Here is a 27,141-nt window from a genome sequence, read left to right on the forward strand (position 1 = left end):
AAAACAATGCCCAAGGGGCTAGAGATAATTCAGTGGGTAGGGAACTTGCCTTGACTTTGGCTAAACTTGGTTAAATTCCCTACCCATATGGTTCCCACAACACTGCCAAAATTTATCTCTTAATACAGTTTCAGAATGCAACCTAAGTATTGCTAGATGTGCCCCCCAATAAATCAAAACAAAAATTGTGTCCAAGTGAATAAATGCTAAAAATACATATTATCTTTAATCATGCCGTATACAAAGTATTATACAAATTAGAACATCAAATCATATAATATTTAAATTATAATTTTAGCTTTATTTTTTGAGTAATTAAGCACCTATATAAATTAAAATTAAAATATTCAAAAATCTGGAGATGGGAAGTTTGTCAAGCAGTAGAGTGGATGTGATGCTGGTCTTGTCTATAATGCTGGGGATTACAGATCTCCCCAGCACTGTTTGAGGGCCATCATAACCAGACCTAATAGAGCTCCTGGTTCTCATGAATTACACCAGCAATGGTAGGTCTACATGGTTTACTGGAGCAAACAAAGCTCCAGTTCCTGACAAGCTGTGCTATCTCCCTGGGTTTTGGCCTCTTTGGTCTAGATCATTTTCAGTAGTATGAGATGCTATTATATTGCTATTTTTATTTGTAGATAAAAATGATAATTAGCAAAATATGATAATTAGCTTTTATTTTCATTGTCTACTAACTTTAGGTGTTTGCTTTGTTTGCTCAGTTTATTTTTTACTTTATTATTGAAATTTGCAAGGGCTTACCTCCTTTCAGTCTTTTGTCAAATTATTATATGAAAATAATATTTTGCTATTTAGTCTGTTTATTTTGATTTAATGATAATTTGTTGTTTAGGAAAGTTTTTATTATTTGGGGCATCTTTATTTTATGTAATTTGTTTATATGTGATTTTGTTTTCTTTGATAAAGAAGTAGAGAGGAAAATTACTACTAAGGCTAACAACATGGAGTAATTCTTTAATGTTTTCTATTATACATTATGTGGAATTGAATCAAGTAGTTGTGTTTAATTCATTTTGGGCAGCTATTATGTATAATGTGAGAAAGTTTTCTGATTATATTCTTTTGCGTGTGACTAGCCAGTTTTCTTAAAATCATTTATAAAAAGGTTTTATGATTTCCATTTTATGCTTTTAACTTCTGATAGAAGATTGCACTTCATGCAAGTGAGGATATATTGCTAAGTGCACAGTACTTTCTATTTTATGCTCTTAATGCACTCATTCCAGTACCACACTATTGTGATTATTATATCTTCATACTCTAAAGTTCAAGAATGTGATGTCTAATATTTTCCTTGATTTCTTTTTATTTGAGGGTTTTGTGTCACATATCCTGGCTGACTACACTCAGAGCTTAGTTCAGTCTCTATTCTCAGAGATCACTCCTGGTGTGGCTCAAGAGGCCATCTATGGTGCAACTCTGGGCCCACAGCATGCAAGGCAAATTTCTTAACCACGATAGTGTTTCTCTGTCCCCTTAAGATTATTTGACTTTCAGAAAGTGTTGTTCCATAAAATTTTTTTTGCTCTATGTCTTTTTAAAAGAATGGGTTGTATTTGATAGAAATTAATTTGAACTGATATAATGTATTGTATATGATGTTCATTTTAGGTAAATAATTTCTTTCAATGTGCAGACAAGGTAATTTTAACAAAATTTTACCAAAATTACCAAAAATTTACCAAAAGATAATTTTGGTTACAGAGGCTTTTGAAAAATTAATTTTAACATTTTTGGAAAAATATTATAATAAAGGAATAATAATGGAAAAAAAATGATAATAGGTTTGGCAGATGTCATTAGTCAAATAAATAGGAAACAGTTTTGGAGGGAGGAGATATTTTTCAATTTAATTATAATTGCCTTATTCCATTTTGTAAATTTTCTTTGACAATGTGCTTGCTATCTGATTATAAATATTTGCCACTTTCTATTTATTTCTTCAATTTCCTGACTTAAATTTCAGTTTCTGTGTATTTCTTTATCATTTCTAAGTATTTATAATTTACTTAGAAATACTCAGAGTTTTTGTATTATTTATTATATTCTCATTTCTGTGTATTTAATTTTTTTATTTTTCTTTATGATACTATATAAAGGTTCATTAATGTTGTTTATTCTTTTGAAGAACTAGTTCTTAGCTTCCTAACTATTATATTCTGTACTTATTTCTACTGTGTTCATTTATGCATAATTTAGATTATTTTCTTATACAGAATTTGGGTTTTACTTGTGTACTTTCTAGTTTCGAAAGCTGCTGCAGGCATCTTGCGTCTGAGCATTCTCTAGTGAGGATAAAAACCTTCATGAAAGGAAAGCGGGCACACGAACAGATGGATATGAAATAATAAGACCACACAAAATACATTGTATGGGAGCCCAGGTCTGCAATAAACGTGAGACAATTTTAATCTCCAGGCTGGGAGTATATAAAGGGTAAAAGAGGCAGTCATATCATGAAAGGAAGGCCCACATTTGTTTCTTTCAAAGTACAATAAATGCCAATGTACATTGTTTGATTTTAAAGAAACTACACATGGCTTTAGGTGGTTTGTAATCTTAGAATAGAATAGGTTTGAGTTAGGAGCCAGAGGATAAAAGGAAGGCTAATTTTTCACTAGTTACTGGCCCTAGGTTTCATTACTGATGTAAATTAAGGGATAACAGGAATCCTGGTTTTCTTCCTAATAACAAATATCTTTAACCTGAGGGAATGGTTTTCTATCTAGGGGCTAAGGCCAACTTCCTATGGTCTTGTAATAGAAAGATATAAAACTTATAAAAAGGGTACAGAATTATACCTAGTAAATAGCCTAATTCTACACTGGCCAAGCCTGTTTGTTAGCAGGTATTCAAAGTGACAGGGAAAGCCCTGAGGCAAAGTCATCCTGATGTTGCTCAAAGACAAGTGGAGAAGACATTGTCTTGAAGATGCTATGTTTTGACTTGGCCCTTAGAAGTAAATAGGGTGACAGAAAGAGACCAAGCCTGTCTTATTTGGTGCAGAAATTTCTCTGGGAAAAGGAATTTGATTGAGGTCTTATTTTGCCTGAGATTTTACAAAGAAGAGATAGCCAAATAATGACCGAAATTGTAATGCCAAGCATCTCTTCGGAAATTCCTCAACCACCCACGCAAGGGGAAAAGGCGTTCACAGTGGGCCTTTTGAGGAACTCCGTGGGGGTTATTTCAGTTCTCCCCACCAGGAAAATCTGAGGATACATCTGGTGGGCTAAGCTCCCCTAAAAGTTTATGTATGCTGTGGCAGAAAGCTATAAAGTTAAATTGTTATTATATATTGAGATTTCTTCCTCCCTATGTTAAACTTTTTCTTGGACCTTATAGTTCTGAGAGTGCTGAGTGTTCTATGCTCTGATACATTACAAATCTTCATTCTCATTTGCTACAATATATTTAGATATTTTAATGTTTAATATTTTATTTTAGTTTTGGGGGGGTCACACCCAGAAGTGCCGAGAAATTACTCTTGGTTCTTTAATCAGGGATCGTTTCTGTTGATATTCTGGGCACCATATGAAGAACTGCACCCAGATTTGCTGCATACAAAACAAGTGCCTTGATCTCTGTCCAACCCCCACAGGGTTTCAATTTAAATATTCTATTTAATTTCCATGTTTTTCTAGTAGTTTCTTAATAGCACACTATCTTATCTGAATATTTGTTTATTTTATGGTTATTTATAGATTAATCCCTCTATATTCTAAAAATACAGCTGATCTCATTTTATTTCTCACAATTTTACTGACACTTTGTATTATATACATTAACTAAAGAAGAATACCTATTCAGGTTTTGTGTTTTTTGTTCTTTTGCTGCTTGTTGTTTTATTAGAGACTTCTGCAAAGGTTTATTTAGACCAGTCCTTATAACAAATCTGATGTAAGTTAAGAAATTAACTCAGTTAACTACTTAAGGATATTGTCTTCTTCCTGATTTCTTTTCTGGTGGACCTGTGAAATGATGAGGTATTCAAGTCCCTTAATTATATTTGATTTCTGTAATGTTTCTCTTTAGGCCTGACACTATTTGCTTTATATACTATGATGACTTTCATAATGTGTGATGGTATACATGCTCTGGGGTGTACATATTAATAATTGAAAATCCCTTTTGAGTTAATGTCCCTTTATTATTCACTGGCAGCTCTAAGTTAACTTGCTTAGGTCCTAAAGTGTGACCCTGAGCATAAAAATTACAATTGTTTATAGGTATCTGTGCAAGTATGTGAGCTATGAGTGACAGAATGGGATCAAGTGTGTGAGTGCCTAGTAGCCACCAGGATGAAGTTTGCAGGCCTAGATGTGGTTGAGGAACTCTTGCAATAAAAGGCATAAATGGACTCAAGGGCCTTAGATGCAGAGCAAGTCTGTGGGGCTTGCTGAGATCACAGCAAGTATCAGAGATCTCTTGCAAATTATTTTGCTTGGAGAAGTCCTCCATGCTAAGTAGGAATCTATTTTATTTGCTAGAGTGGGACAACTTTTTTTCCTATTAGGCATATAATCATCACGTAAATGTCTCTTTTCAAACTCCACTACTTACTAAGGGCAGAGAGAGGTTATCTGGAAAATTTGCCTAATGAGTTTTCTACTATGGATATAAAATCTAATTTGACAATCAGTAAGGTTTCAAGAGGCTACCTATAGAGTTTATTCCCAGGAATCTGTCCCCATTTATTTATATCCTATACTTTGTTGCTTTTGGTCTCAGAGCTGAAATATAGGATTGTAGGATCAACTGCTGCCCATTCAGCATAAGAGTGCTCTCCCCTGGTACCCTAAAGCAAATTTCTGGACTTTGGAACTCTCTCCGAGTTTGTAAAGTATTGCTGCTTCCTGAGATGTCCCTGAGTCTCTGGACTTGTTAATTGCTTTCAATTTCTGCTTTGAAAACCTTGTTGGTTCAGGATTTCAGGTCATTCTCTATAGAAATTAGTCTAAATTTTGCTATAGAATTTGCCACAGTCATAGGAGGAGACAAGTACAGCTTCTCTGTGTTAAGTCATCCTGACCTCTTAGTCTGTCACCTATTAATTGTCCATAATGTCTCTATAGCTACATTCTGCTTAATTTTCTAATTTAAGAGAATGGCTGGTAGTTTGTTGATCACAGGGTAATTTGTGTTCTACTTGCATCGGAATCACATGGAAAAACATGATAGAAGATAATATAGATCCCTGGGTGTCATGAGCATTCAGAAAGTTTCATTTGAAATTTATGTTATGACAACCTACCCAAGTAACTCTGGTGCTTGGTTAAGAATGAAAACCTCCTAAGTGACTGTTTTTCAGACTTCCTCTTCCTTTATATCTATTGCAGGCTTCTCATATAACTGAATTGGCTGGTGAGTTCAAGAAATAGTCTTACAAGTCAAAGTCATGGGTTAAAATGCACTTAGAGTTCACAGATGTCGCTCATGGTACAATTTATACACCAATGTGCAACTTCAGGGAAATGTAGCTTCCCTATTTCATCCTCTTCTGTGAATGAACTGCTTTATTTTTAACCTCAGGTTTTTCTGAAAATGCAATATAGGACTAGAAGAATTATGAGAGCTCATAAAGAGTCCTCATCTTTCTCACTAGCAGACTTAATACTATAAATTAATTAAGACAAATTCAGTATTAGTAGAAATTGCCTAGTCTGGGCTGTAGAACTTTTCTTCTCTTAAGAACAAAGATCTCTGAATACAGATTTAAAAGCAGCCCTTTCACTTTCTGCCCACTACATTTAATCTACATAAAGTTTTTTTTGTTTCTTTTTTTTTTTTTTTTTTGCTTTTTGGGCCACACCCTGTGATGCTCAGGGGTTACTCCTGGCTCTGTACTCAGAAATTGCTTCCAACTCAGTGGGACCATATGGAATGCCGGGAGATAGAACCAAGATCTGTCCTAGATGGGCTGCGTGCAAGGCAAACACCCTACCATTGTGCTATCGCTCTTGAAGCTTTTAATATAGGTATTTTATGTATTGATGGGATCTGAAAATAGGAGTGGTGATATTATCAATAGTGAACAATAGCTGAGAAGAGAAAGAGACAGAGATAGAGACACACTCAGAGATAGAAAGAGACAAAGGGACAGAGCGAACTGTGCTGTAGCTGAAGAATAATGCAAGGTAAGAAATGCACTGGCAATATAATGTAGCACCATTTCTCCCTGCAAAGGCACAATAAAAAAAAAGGGGAATTCTTACGTATAAAAACGAGCTCTTACTTATTAGGGATAAGAACTCATACTTGTTTATAATACAGGGGTCTCTCCCGCCTTGAAAATATGTCACGTGGACCCAACTTAGACCCCAGGTGAGGAGTCTATAGTTAATATCATGACAATACACTTCAAGGGTGGAGAAACCCTGTATCTCTTAGGCAAAGTAAATTCCTTTTTGAATGACCCCAATATTTACTTTGCATCTGCAGGAGGGAAAAACAAGCACAAAACATTTATTATTATTAATATTATTATTATTATATACTTATCTAATATTTTCTTGATTTTATTGTTGTGGTTTGGCTATTGAAGTGGATGTCTCCATTTATATTTATTTATTTTCTTCTTTTCTTTTCTTATGTGCTCTGCCACATTTTTTTATCTCAATACCATGGCTTTTATATGGTGCTCCCCCCCCATTTTATTTTGAATGCTCACTGGATATTTTATTTGACAGTTCTTTATGTACTATAGTGGTGTTTCACCTTCTTTTTCCCCTTCATTTCTCAAACCAAGGATGAAAGCCAAGAAGGACTCCACCCACTTCCGGAGTATTTGATCCTTTTTTCTTTTCGTTTTCTCCAGGTTATTACTTTTCTCTTCTTCAAACAAAACCACATAACTTGAACTATCTAGTCCCGCCTCCCAATTGGGTGGGGGGGATAATGGAGGTACCAAGTCCAAACAGGTGTAAGACCACTAAGTAGTAAGCCAGGCACAGAGGGGACCACTTATTCTAGCAGCCCCGGGGGTGAGGGAAGAGGATATGGGAAGTAGGACGGGAACGGAAGTGGAGGAAGGACAATTCGGTGATGGGAATTCCCCTGATTTTATGTTAATATGTACCCAAAATATTATTGTCAACAATATGTAAGCCACTGTGATTAAAATAAAAATTATATTAAAAAGATGTGATTTATAGCATTACATATGTGATCTTGTGATATTTTATGCTGATTTGAATGATAAAGTCAAGATAAAAGATGAAGTATGAGAAAAAATAGAAATCGTGTAGTGAAGTTCTTTTTTTGTTGTTGTTTTGTTTTATGGTCACACTTGGCGGCTCTCAGGGGTTATTCCTGGTTCTATGCATAGAAATAGCTCCTGGCAGGCTTGGGGATTCTGGGAATCGAACAACCGTCTATCATGGGTTTTCCATGTTCAAGAAAAATGCCCAGCCGCTTTGCTATCTCTCCAGCTCCTCATGAAGTTCTTAAAATACTGACATAATCTTGTATTCAAATGGTGTTTGGAAGATGATTAGTTAAACTGTTGAAATGGAACTAGGAAGACTAGGAACAGAAGTTCCAGGGGGAACTAAGGAAATCCTCTTGTCATTGCTTGAATTTGTTTAGAGAAATTGGGAGTACCAATGACAGAAAAGAAGATTTTGTGTAAATTTTAGTACTTAGAGAAAATGAAAATAAGTACTATACTAATAATTACCTAATAGAAAAGGGAAGTAATAAAAATAGCAGTGATAGTTTGTTAAGAACTCTCCATGCATTGTGGTGTAAATATTAGGGTGTGCTTCTATGATTGTATTGTATATAAACTTGCAATCAGAAAATAATAACTTTGTTTTTAAGAAGCATTTATATATTTTCAGGTGAATAGATATAGGTATAAGGTAGTTAAGCTACCTTAATTACAGTGATGATATGTGGTAAGCACTAACTAAGGAAGTAAATAAAGCCATTTGCAAATGATAACTCACCTGTGTTTTCAGACCTCAATAATACTAAAATAGGTTACCATAGAACAGAAAATAAAATTTGTTTTGAATCATTTTAATGCATCTTCAAATTCTGTTTATAATAAGTACTTCTGATTATGCTATCAACATAAAGTACTATATGGCACACTGATATTTGAAAGTTGTTTATATAAGGTATTTATGTAAAGGTATTTATGTTTACTGCTCTCCCAAGTAAAATTGTCAGTTTATCCTTAATGTAACAGAAAGAATGAAATATAGATTGTATTAATTCTTCAAATTCAACAATAATGAATTCAACAATAATTAAAATTATTTTTAAGTGTTTTTGTCAATGAGGGACTTCATCAAATTAAATCCAAGGATTATTTTTAGTATTTAAATCTGAATAAAAAAATTAAAAAGTAAAGTAGGTGGTGTATTATAAATGTATCATCAGTAAGAGGTGACCTTAAGCTGCTAGTAATAGAACCTAAAATTATAAAAGTTTAAACAAGATTTACCTTTCTAAGTTTGGACATATGTCAAGATGAGGTGATTTAAGACAGTCCTTTCAAAATATCATTAATATACTATGCATCCTCTAAAATCCTTAATACATAATATTTTGTTCATAGTGTCATCGTATTTTCTTTGTTGAGATGGGAAATATATTCATCATCACTTTTTAAAATTTAAAAAAGGAAGAGTAGAAAGAAATATAGGTGCTTTGAAGAAAGGTACTTCAAAAATAACTTTAATAGAAATGTAAACAATAATTTTATTGAATTTCCCTTAATACATAGATTGTAAAACATGTTCATTTGTCTTTGGTGTAGTGTCACCCACAACCATTAATCAGGAGAGGGAAAGATGAATCAGAGAAAAGTTGATGTTCCTGGTGGGTGCTTCAGTTAGAAGACATATGTGGCCTTGTGTATGTGAGACCTGTGGCTTTATCTGTAGCATTACATTGTCCCTAGTACTCATGGACATTGAATGTGATGTGTCTTTATTTCCAGTTTCACCACCACCACAGCAACAAAGAAAACAAATGAATGCATTTTTTTTTTTTTTTTTTAGTTTTGGAGAGACACCCAATGGCACTCAGGGGTTATTCCCTGAGTAACTCCCAGTGATTTATGTACCCAGAAAGCACTACTAGCATGCTCAGGGGACCATATGGAATGCCAGGGATTGAACCCAGATCCATCCTGGGTCATCTGCATGCAAGGCAAATGCACTACAGCTGTGTTATCAATTGGCCCCATGAATGCATTTTTGTAACTAACCATCCTTTAACAAGTTTACTAGTGTGTTTTGAAAACCATGAATGTATATTTTATTTTTTTAATAAAATCTTTATTTAAGCACCATGATTACAGGCATGATTGTAGTTGGGTTTCAGTCATAAACAGAACAACACCCACTTCACCAGCACAACATTCCCATCACCAACGCCCCCCCCCCCCCATCTCACTAACAACTATTATGACATTTTTTTTTTTTTTGGTTTTTGGGCCACACCTGGTAATGCTCATGGGTTACTCCTGGCTATGTGCTCAGAAGTTGCTCCTGGCTTGGGGGACCATATGGGACACCGGGGGATCGAACCGTGGTCCATCCAAGGCTAGCGCAGGCAAGGCAGGCACCTTACCTTTAGCGCCATTGCCCGGCCCCTATTATGACAATCTTAATGAGAGAAGTAGAATGCCTTGTTTGAATACAGAAAGAGGTTGGGAGGGAGGTATTATATATTTTATTATAAACTATTTCAAGATTAGCTAACAATAGCAATTGCATTCATACTTTGCTAATCAGGCACTATTTTGTGTTATGATTCAGGTGTCACTTGGAGTTGCTTAAGGCTTATTCCTGACTATATGCTCAGGAATCACTCCAGGTAGAGCACTTGAAACTATTTGTGGTAGCAGGGATCACACTCAGATTGGCTGTGTAAAAAGAAAATGCAGAAACCACTGCATTTTCTTTCTGACTCTGAATAATTATTTTTTTCTAAATAATTATTTTTTCTGTTCATTTGGTTATATACTATTTTATATATGGTATAACTTTAAATGTATTTTGTTATAAATGCGTATAGTAAGCTTGAGATTACTTTGAATATTGTTATAGCAAAATAAAGAACAGTTTGGAATGAACTGTGACATTTAGAAAAATGAATGAAAATGTTAGAAATACAAATAAGCTAGCCAAAAGGCATATTTGTTGACTCAATAAATTTCTAAAACTAGTTTAATAAATTCTTTATATTGCAAAGATTAAGAAGATCTTTACTGCAACAGTTTGGTTAGAATTTAAAATATTTAACAATTTGTCAATAACTAATAAAATAAAATATTTTATTGATAATTATAAAAACTCCGAAAGATACCAGGAGTTATTGAGATTTGTTAAATAGTGCTTGTGAAGTGCAAATTATATTTAAATATCCCTTGGTGCAAGTCAAATAAAAGTCTATCAATAGTCCTGTTTCTTTTCAAACAATACAAAATTAGATTATTGAAATATGAGAACGAGTCTCTGTCCTTGTCAGGAGAAACAGTGTGTATAAATCAAAGAAGTTTGACTCTACCAGTGGAATTCATTTCATGCTTTTATTTTTCTTTTTACATAAAGCAAATTGTCTTTAGATCATCAGCTTATGATACAGAATGTTTGAAATTTTAAGTGATTCGATGTTTACTCTACCCTCTGGGCTTAAAGCTTGTCCATATTCACAATAGACCCATATGCATGTTGTTATTTCTCTCTGATCATATCGTTTAAATGCTTGCATATAATATCAAGTGGACTTTTTTCCTATTCATGACAGAATTTCAGCAAAAGACTTCTAATTTCATTGAATGCCTATATAGAACATCACTATTTTTCTTCTTCAAAGTTTGGGAACATCTAAAAAGAAACTAGAGCTAGACATAGAGACATCAAAACAATCCTTTAATACAAAGCTCTTTAGAGAAAGCAGTAAGACTAGTAACATTGGATTATTTTTATATTTAAGAATTGAACTTCATTGAACTACTGCTCACTTCTGTGTTAACAATTTGCAAGTGAGAATAAGACCTTCCTGCAAGCAGTAAAATGTAGACAAGTAGAAAATTAAAGTCCTAATTCCCCTCTTTCTCTTTTCTCCTACTATCAGTTCATAAAACGTTGGAGAAAAAGAGAAACAGAGACAGAGGCACAGAGGGATAGAGGAAGATAGAGACACAGAGACACAAACACAAAAAGAGTGAGAGACAGAAAGATCCTCCTGAAGGTTCGTTGAGATCAAATGATTTGATTTCAATTTGTGGTACTAGACAGAGAAAACAGCAACTTATTTTAAATGCAAATTCTAGGTGATACCCCCACCCGTAAAATCTAAGGCCTGGATTAGATTCTCTATTTTAATACACTTTTCTGGGAGTTCTAAGGACAAAATTGGAGAGCTGCTGCTTCTCTAGAAAAATTGAAAATATTTCTTTATTCTCTCCTTGTTTCTAGTTTGGTTGTCTTTTTTTTTTAATTGGAAATAAATATAATCTCATACTTAGGGTGATACCAACCATGTCAGATAGCCACCTTTCCTTGATTGAGACTGTGCTCAGATTGATTCCCTTAGGTCTTTTTAGTTCTAGGGGAAGTCCCCTGATGTCACTTCCTGAACTGTCATTTGAACTAAAAGCAGCCCAGAAGAGTCAGGGTATTTAATGCCACTAGGGCCATCTATCAACAGAATGAGGATATGCCAGTAGTCAACAAAACTTTCTGTTCACAATATGAAGATTCAAAAGTGCCATTTCCATGATTCATCACGGTGTCCACACAGGAATAAAGCACATTCTGACCATGGTGATAACAAGCTAATGGAGGCACCCTGGCATTTACATCCCAGCCTTCCTTCTCTTTGTCCCTCTCTCCTTCCTGCTCTCCTTTCCTTCCTTCTTTTTCCCAACCTAACCCTACAATCTAACTCTTTGATCCCATCCGTATGCCAGTACCAGCAGCTTCATATTTTATTATCTTCTTGTTTGTCATCAATGTTATGGATAGTAGACTAAATCTCTATTTTTCTAGTTTAATCCCTAGTTGTAATGGCTGCTGTGATGGTTAAAATATCTTGTGTTTATCCTCACATGTCAACCTGTATGGTTTACAGACACCAATATTTAGAGCTGGAGAAGTAGCTAAAATAAGAGCTACCAAGGCAACCTTGTGTTTCTGGTTCAGTTTAAGTGGGGAAAGTTGCCTATTGCTGTCTATTCAGCCATATTCGTGATCTAACTTTCTCAGAAAATTTTGAAGTATGATAAAACTATGTAGTAATTCATTAATACCAAGCTTGAAATTTTTCTTTCTGTTATTTTCCATGCTGAATTATGTCCAGTGACACTGTTCAGCAGAGTTCTTCAGGGTTCTGCAACTTAATTAAATCATAACATCAAGATAATCCATTATGCAAGAGCATAGAAATACCCAAACTTTAATATGCAACCCAATTATCAAATTCCCTGAGAGAAATAAGCCTCCAGAGATTAAAGTTCCAAAGAAATTAGTCCAAAGTAATTACTATCCAAAATTAAATCTCTCAGCCCCTATGACACAAAGTCTAATGATAGTTCAAAAGTTTATAGTACAAGAGAAGTCCAAATGATCAAGTTCCTCCCTAGTCTTTCATCTTATCCCCTTATATAAGGAAAGAAGTCCATTAAATATTTGTGGCTCTTGAGTAATTATGGCGTCTAATTCTTGAGCTAATTCTAGCTGAGTTGAAGTGTACCATCATATAGTTATTTTCAATTTTTGGCATCACTTTTTTATTCATTATTTTCTTGATATTCTAACTTTTGTTGAATTTAACTCTTTTGAGAATTCTACTTTTTCTTTACTGTTAGAATATTAACTATAATAAAACACTTGTTCAATTCTTCAGTGTAAATGATAGTTATGTTTTGAGTATAATTTAGTGTATTATCACACATCTTTAAGTATTTTACCTCTAAATATTTAAAGTAGACATTTTAAATAATATATTTCATTTTTTCCTTTTTATTAATTTTGGAAACAACAAATCTTTTGCTACTAGATATTGTATGACTCTCATATTGTTGTTTAGTTTTTCTTCAATAGTTAAATATATAAAAATAATAAAAATAAGAGAACATGTTTTACATTTCCAGAATTCCTGTGAAACGATATTTCTTGTTCTTTTTCTGTTTCCTAATAAAAACACATTAATGTTTCTCTTCAATTTTATTTTAATTATTTTTACTTTTTTCCTAATTTTGAATTTATTCACATAGTAGGAAATTCATAAGCCTACAGCTTTCTTAATGTCATTCATCTACCTTTGATGACATGTATGTACATTTGGTCTATCAGTTTATAATTTACACTCTCTTCCCTAAATAAAAAAAGTAGAGCTTAATAAATGAAGCATGCCACAATTGACAGAGAATAATCTAGATGCTTTCAATTTAAAGTAATTTATTGAAATCTCATAGTTTCATTAGCAGTTGCTTTCAGGACAACTCAAGCAGGCTTAGTTTCAGATCGAACCCTGCATGGTATGAATGCCAATAAACTGAGTTTTATAGCTTGCCTTTTTAAAATAGAATTCTCCAATACTCCAGAATCTACCTTTTATTTTTATTTTTCATTTGGTTTTGTGCCACACCTGGTTGTGCTCAGGGTTTAATCTTGACTCTGGAAGAAAAGATACAAGGTAATAAATAAATTGATAATTTGCTAAACTTGTTTCCTGTGATGCTAAAAAAAAGAATAAAAAAACAGTATTTTGTAGGCAGTTCATTTACAATATGCATATGTGTGGAATGAATGCTATGTATCAATTTAAAGGAAGAAAGTCTCACAGTTCATGAGGGAGATTCTATGTACCAGGATAAGATTGGAGAGATATCTAGTATGTATTTGTAAGATATATTCCATTAACCTTCTTAGTGAAAAGTATAGTGATATATATATAGTAATAATATATATTATTATTATTATAAAATGAGAAGAAAGGAAAAAAATGCTCAATGTAGGTGTGAGGATAGAATATGATTTGTAAGGATGAGTGACAACTATTAGTCTAAGCCTGGTCCCCAACCCCACAGAAGCTTCCTGTTATCTTTTAGACTTACAATGTATCCTGGGGTTGTGCATGAAATGCACGTAGTGGGCTTCCATGCAGCTGTCCTCTCCAGCACTGAAATATTTACCAAAAGGCTTTTGCCATGAGTCTCCACCCATCTTAGTCTGGCTGTGACAGTTCACAGTGCAAGTTTTTCACACTGTAAGCAAATTCATTTAAATTTTTCCTCTCCTTTACCTTTATTAAGGGAAGGATTTCATGTATAGAAAGCTCAGGAAGGAGAAGACAAAAAGAAGACACAAGTGTTTATGTGATTTTAGTTTTTAGAAAAGCAGTTCAGGTTTATCTCAAAGGTTACAATGATGCCTGTGACACAGAAGGAGAAAGAAAAGCACAGGGAACTAGTGCATACACACTAGTGAACAGACAGGCCTTTCTCTTGGACGCCCCAGAACATTCCTTATGAACCTAACACCCAGTTTATTTCCCAGCTGCCTCTGACTTGTTGCCAGCTGTAGGCTCAAGCCCCCACCTCAATCTCCTCTTCTTCGCTTTTATTTATCAAACCTAATCTCTTTTTTTCTTCATTGAAGAATAATTTTATTTGGATTGTAATTTGACGTAAATAGCTTTTATTTCCTTTTCTTTATGGTTTGTTTTGGTGATTTCTTTTTTTCTCTACCAATTTTAGAGTGCCATACATATATAAGTGTGTATATAAGTGTATATATAAGTGTGTATATAAGTGTGTATAAGTATATAAGCACTAACACCACTTGCATTCCATTACTGACTTGTCTCCACCAGTACTTCAGGGATTCTTTACCTCCACTTCCTTATCAAACTCAGTTGTATAGCTCAATTCTCTCAATATTTCTTTCTCTGTCTCTCTGTTTCAGTCCTTCTTCCCCTTTCTTCCCTTCTCTATCTCTTTGTTTATTTATTTTTTCTTTGGAGCACACTAGAAGCTTTTCTGAGTGTTTACTTCTAAATCTGCACCAACCAGAGATAACACCTGGCTAGATTCAGGCTAAGAGTAGGAAGGAGGTGCTGGTAGTGGACCCATGTTGACTGTGTCAAGGCAGGTGCTGTTCTATCCATTGTTACTATCTCCTAAACCCCACTGAAGGCCAGTTTTCAGCTTTGGTTACCTTTGACATTTGCTATTGCCTTACTAAGTTTCTTTTTATCACACAGCATAATACCTTCTACTTCCATCCATGTAGTATAAACTGAATGATTTTACTTTCATTTCAGCACCTTACAGATGTTGTTATAATTGTCTTCTGTCTTATATGTTTCTAATGCAAATTTTGTGCTATTTCTAGTATTTTTTTCTATTCCTCTTGCTGTTTTTAACTTCATTTTTTTTCAGTTTCAGCAAGTAAGTTATGGTATGTCTTGATTTTTTTTCTCAACTTTATCCTGTAGGGATTGTTCAATTTCTTGGATTTGAAGGATACATCGCCTGAAAATTGTAGAAAAACACACAGACAGAACAAAAACAAGCAAATATAAAACAGTTACTGTTTCAACATAGTTGTATATCTTCACAATTAATTGCATTGTAGATGTTTATGACTGCTTGTCATCTTCCAATAGATGGTTTTATTAATTTTTTAAACCTTGGCTCAATATTTTGAAAACAATAAAAATAGAACACTAGTTACCACAACACGGATAAATTCATGAAAAGTTAACCCTAAAAGACCCTTTTTATAATTAAAGTTAAGGTAATTGACTTTGGGTAGTTAGTACAATAATGTGGATCTAGGGATACTAATTGAAAACTGAAACCAATACTTCATGCTTTGCAACACTAATCGAAAATAATACAAATAACTCTCATTAAAAAATGAGGAAAAAAAACAGATGAACAAACAACCTTAACATACAGAAATGCTACTTACAAACATGACTAAGAAACATATCATATTGACTCCCTTTTTGGGGGAGTGGATTGGACCAAACTCAGCCGCATGCAAGCCAAAGTGAATCCCACCGTGCTATCACTCAAGCCTTAATCTTTTTTTTTTCTTTTTTCTTTTTGGGCCATACCATGTGACGCTCACAGGTTATTCCTGGCTATGCACTCAGAAATTGTTCCTGGCAAGCTCTGGGGACCATATGGGACTCCAAGGTTCGAACCATGGGCTGTCCTGGATCTGCTGCATGCAAGGCAAATGCCCTACGGCTCTTCTATTGCTCCAGCCCCTCAAGCCCTAACTCTTAATGATATATAACAGAAAGCCTTAAAATAAATTCAAGACCGAAGAACATTTTTTAATTAAATATAATTTTTATTTTAATCATAGTGGCTTACATATCATTGACAATAATATTTTAGGTACATATTAACATAAAATCAGGGGAATTCCCATCACCAAATTGTCCTTCCTTCACCTCCGTTCTCGTCCTTCTTCCCATAACCTCTTCCTTTACCCCCAGGGCTGCTAGAATAAGTGGTCCCCTCTGTGCCTAGCTTACTACTTAGTGGTCTTACACCTATTTGGTCTTGGTACCTCCCTTATTCCCCCGCCCCAATTGGGAGGCGGGACTAGATAGTTCAAGTTATGTGGTTTTGTTTGAAGAAGAGAAAAGTAATAACCTGGAGAAAAAAAAAAAGAAAAAAGAATCAGATACTCCGGAAATGGGTGGAGTCCTTCTAGAGGCTTTCATCCTTGGTTTGAGAGACGAAGGGGAAAAAGAAGGTGAAACACCACAACAGTACATAAGAACTGTCAAATAAAATATCCAGTGAGCATTCCAAAAACAAAACAAAACAAAAGGGTAAGCACCATATAAAAGCCATGGTATTGAGATAAAGAAAAAAATGTGGCATAGCACATAAGAAAAGAAAAGAAGAAAATAAATAAATAAATAAATATAAATGGAGACATCCACTTCAATAGACAAACCACAACAATGCAATCAACAAAAAAATAGATAAGTAAATAATAATAATAAAATTGTTTTGTGCTTTTTTTTTCCTCCTGCAGATGCACAGTAAATATTGGGGTCATTCAAAAAGAAATTTCCTTTGCCTAAGAAATATAGGGTTTCTCCACCCTTGAAGTATATTGCCATGGGATTAACTATAGACTCCTTTCAGGTTCATTTACTCTCCCCTTGGTGCTTTTGTGGTGTATGGAAGACTTCTGTTCCATCCTGGGTGATAACATCAGACCTCTGTATTTAGAGGTCTCGGTATCTGCACGAGTCAAGGAGTTGAACTTATGATTATGTCTTTCTTTGTGGGTCTAGAAGTTCTGTTCCCTCAGTGTCATTTTAATCCGTCTTCTGTGGTTGGCGGTCCTGGCCTTTGAGCTGATCCTAGGATGGGCCTGGGATAGCGTGTTCCATTATGTTTCCAGAGGTCCGCTTCCATTGCAATAGTCTCAGACAGACCTCTGGAACTAGGGATCATAGTTGTTATGCAGGTCATAGCTCACACCCTAGACTAGGGCTTTTTTATTGGTCCCAGGATACATACAGTCTGGCCATGGTTCTGTCAGCCAGTCATCTGTAAATTGCGATCTTGGCATTTGGACAGACCAAAGGGTGACAAGTCTTCTGATTTTGTCTTATCATTAATTAGCTGGTGAGGTAGGAGAACATTTTTATCATTCAGATTGGAACCTCTGACATCGAAAACAGTTGATGACCTGTTTCTAAGGTCTGTATTTGTCATATAGAGCTATCTGCAGTATACGGGGGGGGGGAGATAATCCAATGGGAATAAATCAAATTAATTCACATTTATTAAAGCTTAAAGACCACACTTTAAAAGTTGAGGGCTGAGAGATATCACAGCAGGTACAAGACCTTTTCTTGTACATGGCTAACCCTGATTAGATCCCATTATGCTGTATATTCTCCTTAGCCCACCAGGAGTGATCCCTAACATTCACTTTGAGGAAGTGGGCTATAGAGATCACTATAGTCATACCAAATGAGTTAATTCCTTCTCATGTTATTATATCAACCACAATATATTATTATCCAACTTCTCAAGGATTTGTAGAGCATCAGATGCCAGGCATTAAGGAGTAGTCATTACTGAGACATTCCTTCCTGTTTTTGTACTCAATCACTTGAAAGATATCAATGAGCATATAAAGAACAAAAGTATCAGCATTCCAGAAGCATCTATGTCAAGAATGTGGTGAAGATAGATGTCAACTGCTTATTTGCTATGTTTTTATTTGCTCACCAAGTCATGGGAAAAATGGACAAATCTAGAATTTAGTACACAGAAATAGAGCCAATAATACTGATTTAATAGTGCCAAGAAAGCAGAACAGAATGCATTTTCTGTGCTGGCAGACCCAGCATGTGAGGAAGAAAAAGCCAAATATAACTGGTCTTTCTCAAAATGCACCAGGAGATATTATGCCTCACCTCCCACTTGAAAGCTGAGTAAGGAGTAAGGAGAGATACAGTTCTTTTTATGAGTCTCATAAGGTATGCGGTACTTTATTAATAGGAAGAAAGCATCAGACACATGCCACATTCTCAAATAATATTGTTTTTACTCACTTGCAAATCACTTAGCCCTAACTTCATTCAGCTAGAATTATTTTATGGTATAGAAATGAATGTACTTAAGTACTTTTATGGGTAAGTAAATGCACTGAATCTTTTTTTTTACTGCAATAAAACTATTTTTTGTTATAAAATTATAATCTGATTATATCTGCATGCATATTTAAGCTAGAGTTACTGAGTTTATTGCAGTAATTTATAGGGGAATATAAAAGTAATATTTTTCATAGATCACTTCTGTGTATACAAATACTGGGTAATGTTACAAAACATTCATGAGGTGGCCAGCACTTAAAAAACAGTATAATGACTAATTAATGTGATGACACTTGTATAACAAGAGAGTCGAAGGAAGGTTAATGTGATAATGAGGCTTATTTGATCTTAAAGATTTAACATGAGGGCACTCTAAAGATAACTTAATTAGATTTAAAGCACCTTTTACAATTTGCATGTGTACTTGTTAATCCATATGTTCTAAAAATAAATTTACTTCATTTAAATTAATGAATTTGCCTAATCTCTTTCCCTGTGTTTTTTCCCTGCTATTTGTGTTGGTATTTTCTTGATTTAAAAGAATATGTGACATCAATAATTTTTGCTGTTATATATTATATTAAAATTTATTGTTATTTTAAATTTGAATATATTTTTCAAAATAATTTAGGCACTTGTAAGTCATGGTGAACTCATTTAGTTCATCTTTAGTCATTTTGCATCATGCAACATGCTGTATTTCAACCTGATTTCATTATTTCAAACCATTTTCTTTCTAAAGCATACTAGATAGAAAGAAAATTTAGGGTCAAAAGATATAGTGCATTAGGTGAGATATTTACTTTGAATGAGGTCAACCTGGGTTTAATCCCCAATACCATATTTTTGTCACTTGAGCCCAAGAATAGTGATCCCTGAGCAAAGAAGTAGTAGTAAAGGGGCCAAAGCAATAGCACAGTCATAGGGCATTTACCTTCCACATGACTGAACCGGAACAGACCCAGATTTGATTCCCGGAACTCCATATTGTCCCCCAAGCCTGCCAGGAGTGATTTCTGAGTGCAGAGCCAGGAGTAACCCCTAGCACAGCCGGGTGTGGCCCAAGAAACAAACAAACAAAAAAACAATAAAAAGTAGGAATAAAACCCCGAGCTCAGTAGGATGTTGTACCCAAACACACATAAAAATATAAATTAAATTAATAATTAAACAAAATTTGTAAGGTAATTTAACAAAATGATGGTTGACTTTTCTAGAATCGCCTTTTCATATATATCCATGAATTTGTATATGGGATTTTATGAATTCTTTAAATTAATAATTACTTTTATATTTTGAGTAAAAAAGGATAGTAGTTTACATAGTAATTTACATAGTATTTTAAATAATTATTTTTCAATGCCAGCTAAAGTCTGTGTATGCTTTGAAACAAATGAAAATAAATCTGTAATAGTCATTTGTTAACTCTACATTGCATTAGATTAAATATTATTTGCTACTATTAATAATGAACTCTCACTTATTGTAGATAATGCATGCTACTAATTTTTTTTGTTTTTTTTTGTTGTTATTTTTATTTTTCGGCCACACCCATTTGATGCTCAGGGGTTACTCTTGGCTAAGCGCTCAGAAATTGCCCCTGGTTTGGGGGAGGGGGTGGGGACCATATGGGACGCTAGAGGATCAAACCACGATCCTTCCTTGGCTAGCGCTTGCAAGACACCTTACCACTAGCGCTACCTCACCTGCCCCCATGCTACTAATTTTTAAGAGTTTTTTTTTCCAGTTACCATTTTGATTTCTGGCTTTTTATTTGAAGGGCACAGCCAGAAGTGCTCAGGGATTATTCCTGACTCTGCGTTCAGAAATCACACTTAGCAGGCTTGGGTGAACATATGGGATGCCTGAGATTGAGTCTGAGTCAGCCACACACAAGGCAAACACCCCACCCCTTGTGCTGTTGTTCTGATCTCTCAACATACTAAAGCAAATGAAAAATTTTGTGATAACAGACCTTATAGTAATTATATATTTTATGAAAAAAATATATCACTTTTGAAAATAAGTATCTTAAAGAAATAAATTTATCAAGGAAATATTAAGTGATTAATAGAAAGTATAATTTTAATTACAAGAAAATCTATTTTAAACAACTTTATATTTTAAAAAATAATAAATGTATTAAGTATCAAGAATATATGGTAAATAATAGTGCCATCTATTGATAAAACTGAAAACTTCAGTTTGTACAGGGTTTTTTATGTAAGGAAAAAATATCAAGATTTTAGAGGAATATTCCTTATTATTTAAAAATTAATATTTCGTAATATTCTGATATTGTGTATAAATCAAAATCTACATATACTATTTATAATGGGATGCTTCCATAAAATTATATTGACTGCTGGAATTTGATATTGGCTGTTAGTGTATTACTATTCATTCACTTCATCATTCTGAAGAATTAAATTGAGTGTAGGTGGCCAAGAGGGAGAGTATAGAGGTTAAAACATTTGTCTTGCATGTGGCCAGCTTTTGCTTGCAACCTAGTACCACATTTTCTTCCCAGCAATGGTGCAGTCCAGGAGCTTTCAACATTGTTGTTACCCTAAAATTTCTGAGCACTGCCTGGGTGGCCAGGCACTATAGCACACAAGTTGCTCAGTTTTACCTTCACACAGGAGTCCTCCCATAAAAAATCATTAAACATTTAATACTCCCTGTTAAAAATTTGACCAAATGAATCTTAGCTTTTTTATGTAAGCAATAAATTCCTGCCCTTAAATATTATTTTATTTTGATGTGCAGACTAAATTTTAATGGGAACACTTACATCATGTTAATATTATTTATTTTTCCTTTTGAAACTTTTCTTCATTATATTGGATAATGGACTGCCTACTTTGACAGGCTGAGTGAAAAAATATCAATATAGTTGAGGAGAGTTTTATATTTATTTCTAGAAAAAAAAGACTATAATTTAATTATAAGACAAAGCTACAGAAAGGAAAGGATCAGAAATTAGTGGTATTATACATTGTTCTTTATGTTTTGATCAGGTTATGCTGCAGGTGACACTTGCAAAGGCATTGATAAGAAAAGCAAAGAAACTTTTTAACAAGTGCTGATGAATTGTCATCACTATTTAGTTCCAGGACATTTTTACCACCTCCGTAAAATAATTGTGCCCAATTAGTAATCACTTGACATTTAACCTCAATACTCCAGCACTTAGCAACCACTAATCTGATTTTGGTTTCTATAAATTTTCCTATTTTCACACTGTATATTTATTTTCTTTTGACAACTTCTCTGGAACTTCAAGTTCTCGACTCATGCAAGAAAACAATAGACCAACATGATTAGTTTATCCAGCCATACAGTTGAATTGTAAAAGGTTAAAATTCTTGAAAATACATATAATATAAAGTTGTGCCTCAATGATTGGAAATTGTGTATTTCTCACAAGATATTCATTCTAGGGGCCAGAGTGATAGCACAGAGGTAGGGCGTTTGCCTTGCATGCAGCTGACGCAGGACTGAGCTCAGTTCAATCCCAGGTGTCCCATATGGTCCCCCAAGCCAGGAGCAATTTCTGAGTGCATAGCCAAGAATAACCCCTGAGCATCACCGGGTGTGGCCCCAAAACAAAAACAATAAAAATGATATTTATGTTACATATAATATATATAACAATATGATATATATCAGTTATGCATGATACCTATAGTTCATATCTAATATATAGAGCACATCTATTAGAATTGATTAGGAATTGGCAATATTTGCTAGTTTCTTCTTGGAGGAGAATTGGGGAACTATATAACAAGAAGACAGAGCTGACAAGTATACTTTTCAAATTTATATTTTTGTATCTTTCAAAAATCACATTGTTTCCTTCAGACCTCCTTGTTATGATAAATAATTAGTGGTCTCAGTTTATATTGATTTATTGTTTCCCTTTAGGCTATCTTGTTATCAAAATTGTATTTATTAAAACTGTTTTGATATATTTCCTAGTTTTATCAGCATAGAATAAATAAAGTTAATATTTATTAAGATAAAGAAATTAAAAGTGAAACTAAAAACATTTGTGAAAAATAGAGCAGATGAAGATACAAAGAAAGTAAATGAAAGAGTAAATTAAAATGAAGGATAAAGAAAAATCAGTAATAATTGAGTAAATAGGAGAGAAAGAAATGAACATGTGATTAATTAAAAACACAAATTTCACTATTTACCAAGATATTGGCAAACTTACAAGTTTACAAATTTATAAGTTTAAAAGTTATTCTAAGTTTAGATGTTTAGAGCTTTTTGAGTAAGGGTAGAAATAAAACATGAAGTTTGAAACAATTAGATATGCATTTGCTCTGGTAAATTAATATGTTGTAGATTGGTTGGGTCATTTGCTGTAAAATTTAGGGGGAAATAAATAATGATTCACAGGTTTCTAATTTAACTACATCTGCAGTGGTGGTCTTATTTGCAAAAGGTCTTAAATAAAGCACGATATTTTGTGAAAATTATATGACATTTAGATTGAAGCATTAACTACTTTTATTAGTTTATGGTGGTAAATTTCACTTACAATTCTCTGGAGGGGATAGATTCATTTGCCCCTATTCTCAGTAGTGCTCAGGACTTACTCTTGGCTCTGTGTTCAGGAATCATTCCTAGTGGGCACTGGAGACCATATAGGATTCCAGGGATTGAGCTCCAGTCAGCTACATGAAAAGCAAAAGCCCTATCCTTTATACTATCACTCAAGCCCCACATATATAATTCTATTTAAGAAACTCATGTCAAAATTAAGAAATTATGTTTAGAAGGTAACCAGAGTTCAATTTATAATAAAAATATATATTTGTAGAAGTGTCTCCTACATGAAATTATTATCTAGTTGACTACATCTAATTAAAATTAATTTAGCCCTTTAAGATTATGCAGTTTTGAGACCAGAGCAATAGCACGGTGGGTAGGGCATTGGCCTTGCATGCGGCTCACCCCAGACAGATCTAGACTCACTTCTGGCATCCCATATGGTCTTCAGAGACTGCCAGATGTGATTCCTGAGCACAGAGCCAGGAGTAACCCCTGAGCATAGCTGGGTGTGGCCCATACTCCTCCAGAAAAAGATTATGCAGTTTTGTTTGGGTTTATATTACTAGAGATCAAATTTATAACTTCACAGCATTCAAAGCACATATTTTAACATTACATTATATTCCTAGCACTAATAAATAGATACTTATAAATTTTATATAAGGTAATTTGCATTACAAAAATCTCTGGATAATTTATATTTTTGACTCTACAAATCCTTTTTGAAAAACAGATCTTCCCATGAGTAACACCAACAATACTTTTTGATAAATATTTTCCTTTGTCTACATAGTTTATATTTCTATTTTGTTTTAGGAGGGCCACAACTTAGTATAGGCTCATGTTTATTCCTGGCTAAGTACTAAGGCCACATCTTATTATAGGATCACGTACTAAAAGACTCTTCCTAGTAGACTCAGAACATGTGGGATGAACAAAATCTTTTGCTTTTGTTTTTGTTTTGTTTTAGGGCCATAACTAGCAGTGTTCAGGATTTACTCTTGGCTCAGAACTCAGGAATTACTACTGGTCTGGGTGGGGGACCACATGGCATGTAGCAGGGATCAAACCTGACGTAGCTCCAAACAGGCAAATGCCTTACCTGTTTGACTAACTCTCCACTATCTAGGTGTCAGGGATATTAAGGTATGAGCTCTATCTACCACACATCTACTGTTCAGCTCAATAGTTTACATTTTAAAGTGCCATCATTGATTAGTATCATTATGTTCACTTCATAATTAAAAACTAAGTAGGAGATCCTAGGTATCATAGAGTTAGCTCTATCTTGTGACTTAAAACATTTCTCTTAATTAATCATATGTAGTAAAATGTATTTTGTATGTTATGATCTTGTGTGTCATGATGTTCTTTAATTTATTCTAAAAATGAAGAAACTATGAAGCATTATTACTAGAACAATCTCTGAGATACATTGTGGGCAAACTTTATAACATTATCCACTTTTTATACAGTTTATATCATATAAAATAGCACTTAGATATGTAGGTCTATAATTAATTTTATACTTTTCTTACATCCTAATCACAGAATACATGTATTATTTAGGTGTGCAATAGAATACATTTAAGTTAAGTAAGATATATATACATGATAAGTTTATAATACATTTAGTAGCAGCTTTGAATAAATGTACTCATCATTTGGAAAATTTTCTAGGCTTTATGTTTAAATCTTAGTAAACAAGTTTGAAATATAAAAGTATTTTACCCAAAATTTTTAGTACTAAAATATATTGATAATTAGAATAGTCTTTATAATAGAGCCATATTCTTTTAGATGCCTTTTTTTTACTAATCAGTTGGAATTGTCTATTGAAGTTAAATATGTGCGATATTTCTCCTAGTAACCTCCAGTTATTCTATATTTTGGGTAAGAAGGATTATTTCTGAAAATCAAAATCAAATTGCTAATACCTTCCTGTCAATTACAGGAAGGCTATCAACTTTCTGTACATATTTCTTTTCAAATTGTAAAGATGTAGGAATTAGAAATTAGAGACTCAGTGCTGAAATTTTATTTCTTTGAGTAAGAGTACTTGAGATGTACTCAATTTTTAAGTTGGACAGAGTTCTCTTATCCACTGCATAATTCTTGTCTCAATATTAATTTAAGATTTGAAAATCATATAATGTAGTGACCAGAAAGATAATCCCAGGGCAATTCTTGCCATCTGCAACTGATAAGGGCTCAATATTTGGTAGTGCACATGATCATCTGAGCCCCATCAAGAGTGATTACTGAATGCAGAGCCAAAACACCTTCCTAAGCAGGTCTAGCATAATCATGCAGCACCTCTCCCATAGAAAAAGATATATTATATAAATATATACTGTAATCAAAACTATAAAGTATAATATGCTATGTCCCATATATTAAATAAATTTTGTCTGCATTGGTTCTTACTCTATTTCATAGATTTGAAGAAATAACTGTTATGTATAATTGTTCTGAAATGTTTTTGTTTCAGATAACATTTCTGAAAATGGTGGCTGCAAAGATTTTGAAATTGGGGAATAGAAAGGACGCTAACTTTTTAAGTGAACAGATCTTAATAAAGAATACTATTCTTTATAAAAAAAATTTAAAGAAAGTATGATTCAAGGTTTATGGAGATAGTACAGCAGATAATGTGATTTCCCACCAAGTGGCTGATTGAGGTTTCATGTAGGTTTGTTTCCTCGCACTCTGTGTGGTACCCTTAGCCTACCAGAGAGATCCCTTTGTTTCAAGTCAGGAGAAAGCACTGAATACCTCCAACTTTGACCCTAAAACAAACGAACAAAAAGTTGTGAATTGTTACACTACTGTAGGATAAGTAAGATCTCATTTTAAAAATATTACAAAAGTTTATGGCCAAAATATAGCACTGCTAATTTATATTTTGCTTCCAATATTTGTTGCATCCTTTACACTTTTATGAAGGCTGCAATAATGTGATTGGAGTTTTGTAATATTGACAAGAGGCAGTGTGGAAGTCATGAATATAAAGAGACTGCTTTGGGACAAAGTTAAAGAGAAATTGATGGCTTTAATAATGTCAGAGACAAAAGGCATCGGACAGGCTCAGTCGCATTTAAAATATTTATTAAGCCTAGTCTGTAATTTTTCATAGGAATGTTCTTTTAATGACAAAAAGAAGTCATAATAAAAACAGAACAATCCAGATGCTGCTGTGAGTCAGCACTACTTCAGAGACATTTATATTCTTACCCTCAAGCTTTCTTAGGACCTTTTCGAACAGTTGCAGCTGTATGAATAATTTGTGGAAGAGCAGTGATAGAATCCTTCAAAAGAATGAGGATAATAGCACCGACCAAAGGAGAGAAACCTCGTGTTTAATTGTTTTTTTTACCGGTGACTGGACAATTCATCTTAAGCTTATATTTTGTTAGAAAGAAATTATTGTGTGGTCAGTTACATCTGCTTTTAGTGCAGAATAGCCAGATTTTGCTTTTCAAAGACAGATTTTGTCAGCACTGTCATAGTTCTAGAGAAATAGCAGAGAATACTAAAAGACAGAAAAAAGGTCAGCTCCAAAGATTTAAAAAACCCAATTACATCCTTTATTATATGAGATTAGAAGTGTTAATTAGATTTAAATAATCCCATGAGATCTCTCCTAATATCAGACAAATCACTCATTTATAGTGAATTACAAGAAAATTAATTTACAATAAAAATTTGTAGAGACATATGCGTTGACCTATCTCACTTCTGGTGTGGGTACTGTTTTATTTTCTAAATAATACTTAAGGGTACTACTTAATGGTAAAATATTATTCTCATAATTGCCATGCTGCTGCACCCTTCCCACTCTCAATTTTCCACGATATAGCACCTCCACCCTTATCCCAAGTCCCCTCACATCTCCCTAGATCAGAATTTCCAAAGATGTTTACATTGGCAATATTT

General features: G+C 33.8%; 1 protein-coding gene across 2 annotated transcripts in view; it reads left to right on the top strand.

Moving 5' to 3' along the window:
- The window catches only part of FSTL5 (follistatin like 5), a 648,108-nt gene that overhangs the window by 449,581 nt on the left and 171,386 nt on the right, over window positions 1–27,141 (top strand). The gene's annotated exons all lie outside the window — the stretch shown is intronic.

This window comes from Suncus etruscus, chromosome 3 (genome assembly GCF_024139225.1).
Source record: "Suncus etruscus isolate mSunEtr1 chromosome 3, mSunEtr1.pri.cur, whole genome shotgun sequence".
Taxonomy (NCBI): Eukaryota; Metazoa; Chordata; class Mammalia; order Eulipotyphla; family Soricidae; genus Suncus; species Suncus etruscus.